The sequence below is a fragment of the Phalacrocorax carbo genome, chromosome 3 (assembly GCF_963921805.1).
Source record: "Phalacrocorax carbo chromosome 3, bPhaCar2.1, whole genome shotgun sequence".
In the NCBI taxonomy this organism is placed as follows: domain Eukaryota; kingdom Metazoa; phylum Chordata; class Aves; order Suliformes; family Phalacrocoracidae; genus Phalacrocorax; species Phalacrocorax carbo.
The window spans coordinates 88,588,191-88,595,418 of record NC_087515.1 but is presented as its reverse complement, the minus strand read 5'-3'; positions in this window follow the sequence as shown (position 1 = coordinate 88,595,418).

The window sequence follows — 7,228 nt, the reverse complement described above, 5'->3', positions numbered from 1 at the left end:
AGTAACTGGCTTCTCAAACCTGTTTGTTCCCACATCTGAAGCAGCAGATCTGTTAAGTCTTGCCAGTTGTCCTTTTTGTTGTGTGGGTAGTCTGTTTGATCCTTATTTTGCTTCCCAGACATTAATGTTGCAAATCTTACCTAGGTGGTGTTCTGTGTGTTCAGACCCGTTAGGGTTTTCTTTAATTTGCTCATTAAAGGATCACACAAATACATAGAGAAGGAACTAACCCTTTGTTTAGGTACTTGCTGAGTCAATGGACAGACTGAATGAAAAAGCAGCTTACTGTTAACATTTTCCTAATCATAGGTATTAGAGTAAGCTTCTGAAAAGAAGTCAAGCAAACAGTTCCCCAGGAAGCCAGAATACCACAAATAATTCCAGAAACCTCATTTTTAACAGCACCAGTCTCTAAATGGTAAACTCTAGAATTCTAAGTAGAATTTATATTTTATTAATGTCTATATTCAACTTCTAGTTCTGAAAAAAAATCCAGATTCCTTATCTTGGTTTAACTGACTCCATCTGCATTTCTGCATGGCCTTCAACACAGACCTTCAGCTGCTATTTAAGAAATCTACTAAGACTTTCCCTTAGAAAGAAAAAGGTGACTGGGCTGGCTGCTGTTTGTATGTTGAGTAGGCAACATAGTGTGACAGTTTTTAGACTTTAAGATATCTCAGCCTCTGCACTTGTAGTAATAGGACACAGACTATCTGTAAATAAATGTATAGTGTCTTTGGAAAAAGTAACTGCTTATCTGTTCCTGGGAGAACTAGAGGCGCAATTAAAGGGGTTTGTTTTGTATTATGAGCCAGTTATTTGAAGAGTTGAGCATGACTGCAAGTCTTCCAGGTTACAAGTGGGTCCTTATACCAGTACACTCACTTTCATTAGTGAATGGTTTTGACAGAGGAATGTGTACAACAGGTGAGGGTTGAACTCTGGGTTATAGGTATATCCAGGATAATAAGTTGGATACTGAATCCAGCTGAAATTCGGTCGAAGGTTTGTCAAAGGAACTTTCTCCTTTCAATTTAAGCCCTGCCTTGCCAGTTCTCAGACACAATTCATTAAGTTCTGCTGGGTTAACATGCAGGTTTATGAATTTCCTTAGCATATGTGGCCTTTACTTCCTCTGGCATGAACTGCTTAACTTCTTGTTTTGTTCTTTTTAAGACAGAGTGTTGGGATACCAGTGATAGCAATACATGTTGTGTTTCTTACAGGCTGATGTGTATGAGAGCATTCTCAGTTCTCTGTCCAGACGAGCTGGCTGCATCATGTCCAAGATCGTTTACAACATGCTTTTAGTGCAGAAATGTTTAATTTTGCTGTAATCATTGCTGGAATCAAACTGAAACTGAAGTAGTGATTAAAGATTAGTTGATTTTAATAAAACTATTTAATTGTGATTTAATTTTCCTGTCCTTTGATTACTACTGGGATGCTGCATGACTTCATTTTAATAGTGTGTTTTGATATCCCCCTGCCACCCCCCACTTTTGTATGAAGTGAGGGTACTTCAAGCTTTCCATTTTGGTCTGCCATAGTGAGCGGGTTTTTCCTGATGATTAATGCTTTTCAAATACAATATTTAATGGTATTTTTTATAATCTAAGGGCTCCTTTATATATTAAAACATATTGGAATTCATAATAATAGGAATGGTGCTTGGGAGGGCTCACTGGAGATCTCTGTTAGGCTAAACCTGGTCCAGCCTCCAGCTTGAAGTGGGATTATTACCAGCACTAGATCAGGTGAGCTTGGCTTCATTTGCTGAATCCTGGAGGCCTCCAATGACAGAGACTTTTTGACTTTCCCAGGCAAGTTTACTCCAATGTGTGTCTCAGAATCCTTGTTGTTAAGGTCCAGAACTAAAGCAATTTGGGATTTAAGGTTAGGATTTTACTATCACAATGATAGTATATTATTGAGTTGCTGGAGTGTGTCCAGAGAAGGGCAGCAAAGCAAGTGAAGGATCTGGAAAACAAGTCTTATGAGGAGCAGCTGAGGGAGCTGGGGTGGTTTAGCCTGGAGAAGAGGAGGCTGAGGGGAGACCTTACCACTCTCTACAACTACCTGAAGGGAGGTTGTAGCAAGGTGGGTGTCGTTCTCTTCTCCCAAGTCACTAGTAATAGGACAAGAGGAAATGGCTTCAAGTTGCACCAGGGGAGGCTTAGATTGGGTATTAGGAAAAATTCCTTCACTGAAAGAGTGGTCAGGCACTGGAACAGGCTGCCCAGAGAGGTGGTAGAGTCACCATCCCTGGAGCTGTTAAAAAAATATGTAGGCGTGTCAGTTCAGGGCATAATTTAGGAGACATGGTGGGTGGTGTTGGGTTGATGGATGGACTAGATGATCCAAGAGGTCTTTTCCAACCTTAATAATTCTATCATTCTATATATGAGAAAAATTTACTTCCTGTGGGAATAAAACTCACTTTGATTTTTAGTAATTTGTGCTCATAAATCATATGTATATGAAATTATCTGGCCTGTTTAAGTTAGGGTAACTGTAGTATTCCTCAAGCTGTTTGTAATTTAAGAATATTGGAATATTTGTCAAGTACAGTACTTCTAGCAATGAATCAAAATGGGTAGGTAATAAACTATAATTGCTGAAATGATTCTGAGCAGCAGATAGCAAATCACAGCTGTATAAGGATGAGGTGATTATGTCCAGACTTTGTGAAGAACTTAAAGCCTCTGCCAGCCTACTGAGCTACAGTGTTTCCTTATTTAATACCTGTCCTAGAACTTGAGTGAAAGATATGCCTGGTTTAAAATAAAAAAAAAAAAAAACAACCATGGAATGCAGTGGTTTTCTTTTTATGAAAAAAAATTTGAAGGAGAGAACTTGTAACCTGTGAGCTAAGCTACCTAGTGTAGAAGGGTCCAGCAGCCTTTCTTCAAAGAGTGAATGGGGAGCAGCTTTATGTTCTTGTGAATCCTACTTCTGCAATCATTTAGTTCCAAATGCCTGAGTGTTCTGTACCGGATGACACTGCAGTCACAGAGTGCAAGACTCTGTTCCTGTAAGAGTCATAACACATTAGCTGTTGAAATAAGTCTTTGTCTAGTATTCACTGAAAGTGGTTTTCTCATAACTTCCTAACAGTATTCATTAAAACAGATTTCTATTTAGAGCAAAGTATTTGGGATTAAATAATTTTAAAATTAAGAAATAAAGAACTTGGTCTACATGATTTCCTCTTTTTCCCTAGGGTTTGCTATCTCTTCGTCCTGAAAGTAGCAGCCCTCCTCAGAGCCTTTGTACGCCAGCCTGGCTGGCTGACTGCTGCTGGCATCCACACCTCCTTCTTATTCATGCAGTCACCTCGCCTCCATTCTCCAGCCTGGTGAGGTTGCGGTGTGGCTCTGTGCTGCCGTTCTGTAACTGCCAGGCAAGGTTTTGGTGGTTTTATGAAGGACACAAAAGTGCATCCCTCTGAAGAGTTCTTACCCAAATTATCTACTAAGCCAAAGTTGGGTAAGATTGAGGCTGTTTTACCTTCCTTCAGGCACTAATGGAAGCCAAAAGTATCTGACAAACTCATCAAGGGTTTTTCTCAACCACAACTGCATCTGAACTTCCTCATTTAAAAGTACTGAGAGGCCGAATGCCTCACTCCTAGGAAAGAATGAAGCCCACGTGGTTGTGGATAGTCTTAATAGCTATAAGCTATACGCTGTTACGCAGTGCTATAATTTATGATTGCTCTAGAGTACCTATGCAAAGTTATCTTCTCAGCTTTTTAGTCTCAAAGGTAACTGGCAGATAGAATACCGGCTCATCTCTTAGTTTCTCAGGACCCCATGAAAGTATAAAAGCACACAGATGTACATGTTCATCAGAATTACAGTGTTGGTGTCTTGTTTCATAACAACTGTTTGATAAGTACTTAATCAGGAGTTGTAATTTTCCTTAGTTTTCCTGTTTATATATACTTTCAGTTCTTGGAGACCAAAACATGCTTCACAGCCTTCAATTTGTTCAGCTTTCATGGATTTGTTTCAGCATCTGAGCAGCCCTCATGCCACCGAGCTAGTTGTGTCCCGTTGCGGAATGTGTGGTACAGGTGGTCTCAGTTGCTTCTAATTTCTCATTCCAGCTTCTTCAGTGCTCCATCAAAAACTGCTGCCCTATGAGCAAGCGCAGGAGAGGGGAGTCCAGGGGTTTCTGCTTGCTCACCAGGGCTTACAGGGAATTTGGATCTGTTTTGTACTGGAAGAATCACTTGCTCAGGCAAGTGTAGAAAAAGAAGCACCTAATGATTTGATTATTGTGAGAATATCCTTTTACTGGGGAAAAAAAAGAGATCAGTGATCTTTCTTCACGCCTTCTCACTATTCTGTTTCTGACTGAAGTTTAGCTTCTTGCTGCTTCACCCTATCAGTAATTATCAGCATCCATAAAGACTATTAAAGGTGCCGGTCTCCGAAGCTCTTAATCTAGACATGCTCACAGGCAGAACTTGTGCCTGTCCATAAGCCACACAGACCTGCCAATACACATAGACTTCTAAAAACCAGATCATCCCAGGTTGGGCTTTGGGTTAACCTCCAAGAACTTGGTCTGAATTATATTGCAAAGTATTACCCTAAGGAAGAAGGAGGAGTGTAACATACACAGTCTGGGGTGGAAAGCTTAACGCCATCTTTGCTGTGATTTTGAGTTTGCATGCAGGCTTCTTATCAGAGCCCTGCCTGTGAAATCCCCAGGCTCTCCAGCCCTACCAGCATCACAGGATTTAAGGACATTCTCTATTTGACTGGATCAGGTCCTGAGCAAAAAGATCTTTGTGCACATATAAACTCATGGAGATCATTCTTTTGAAGGTAGAAAACAAACAATGCTGTACAAATGTGAAGTTTTATTGTGATTTTGAGTGTTTCTAGAAATAAACAAAACCAAACAAATCACTCTGAGTTATTTGGAAATGGAAAGGAGCAGAAAGTTAATGACTGGATACAAAAAACCACACATTGGAAGGTTAAAAGCCAAAAAACTGTGTATGTAAATATGTTTAATGAGTACAGTTGTTGATAGCAAACACTGGCTGTATATGACATATCCTGTACTTATAGAATACATCTATATACACATTTATATAAGACTGAAAAGGCACTAGAGTTTTCCAAATAAAACACAAGTAAATTAACAATGTAAATCCAAACATTGAGGTTGGGGAATCTGTTTATAGGACATGCTGGAAGGGAAACTTTCAAAATCACATGGGAAGTTAGAAACCAGTCTCCCACTGAAAGCCAGCGAATTCGAAAGTCCAGCTCCCATTTGTATCTTCAAAACCTCCCTTAATGTACTGGTCAGATGCCAAAGAACGTGTGTCGTGTGAGATTAATGACTATACAAAGGAATGTACAGTACTGCAGCAAACTACATAGCATTAGGCTTATTTTGAAGTTGGAGAGCTTATTATAAGATCTGGCACTCCTGTTCGTGCTATTCTTATAACTGTAGAAAGAAATTTGTAGAAAGAAACGGGTTCTTACAATGTTGAGGATCTAAATACATTCCTGTGCAAGTAGTGCCCAAGAAATCTTGGAGCTATTCCTGGGGGAAGGTGCCATCAGAATAAGGTAGGGTGGCCAAACCTGGTGGCCAGCCTTTCATCTGCTTTTGCCAGAGTGACCTTTCTACCTTTGTCTGACTGAAATGGTTATCGTTTAAGAAAATGCCTATTTATTTAATCTTTTGAAAAAAACCTCACCGGAGAATAATGTGTTATCAAGGAAACTTGGTAAAACAAAGCTAAGATAGTACACGTAAGTGGGAAAAAAAAAAAGATGTAGAAATGAGTAGTAAAACTTTCTTATGGGTGGGTGTGTCTTTTGATTATTTTAGCTGTTGTGATTTCATTGCCTTGCCTATGGAGTGTAGGCTGTAAGTGCAAAATGAGTGTAGGTAGTTTTGCAAGTCACGATTATAGCAGTTGTAAGAAATGCTGAGTGTATTTACATGACATTTATTTACATAGGAAATTAAAGCAACTGCCAGCAGTGTTCAAACAACTGCGATGTCTGTGTCATAAGCTTAATGCATAGAGTGGCAGATCAGGGCAGATTTCAGATTTCATGTAAGAAGATTCACTTTCATTTTGGAGACACAACTGCTTTGGTCTGATTCTCTGAGCAGCTACACCTGTAAAAGACAACAGCATCTGCTGTGCAGGGATTAATGAATTCCATAATTGTGTGCAAAATCATGCATGTGTTTAAAGTCCTGTTAATCCAAACCCTCGGTTAGCTTTGCGGGTGTAGGTGGACAGCACATGGCAGCAGACCAACTGAATGGCCTCACTTGCCGAGACACCTTTGGCGCTCCTGTTATTGTAAAGGCCCCTCATTCTATTCAACCAGTTCTTGTTTTCCTGAAATATTTTAACTTCTGTGTTACAGGTTTTGCCTTTTCCATACGGAGTGTTTGTGCGGGTTGGCTGCTCTGCAGAAACTGCAATGGAGAGTTGGGACTTCAGCCAATGCCGAGTGCCCCCAGCTCCAGCTGTGTCTCCTTACTCCTGCCCTGGAAGGCACTGAGCCTTCTCCAAGGGCACAGTGGGCTGCACGGTGCTGGGGGACAGATGCAGCGTGAAAACAGAGTCAGTTAGATGTACCTGGGTCTGCAGTGGAGCTGCCGACTCATGGTAGAAGCTCCTTTTTACTTCATTCCAAAGTTTTTGGCGTGGTATCTTTAGTACAGTGGATACAAAGTCCTTACAACTGCTTTGTCACCTGTTGAGCACCTTTCTATTATGCCTTTACTAAAAATGGATGGACTAAGTGTTTCCTGGAAGTGAGTGCAATTACCAGTGGCTTTAGCAGGGACAAGCAGTTACAGGTGGCAACAGGTTCTCAGGCTGTACAGACCAGTAATGCCCAGACTATCTCAGAGAGAACTGGCTTCTCCTACAGTAGTTTTAGTCTTTTTGTAGACACCTGATTGTCTTCACTGGATCATTTTGTAGAGAAACCCGTGTTCTCTCCCAGGAAATTCAAGAGCAAAACTCCCAATAAGTTCCTAATAACCCAAATAAGCAGATCCAAGGAGAACTCCTGTGTTTCCCAGAGGATTTGGTTAGCATCACAGAAAGTCCAGCTTATGTTCTTTCCTTAGTCAGTGTACATTGCAAGTCATACTTTAAAAAGATAGCCAAAAGAGCTTGGAAAGATGTAATTGTTTTAAATATGATTAAGACAAAGCACAG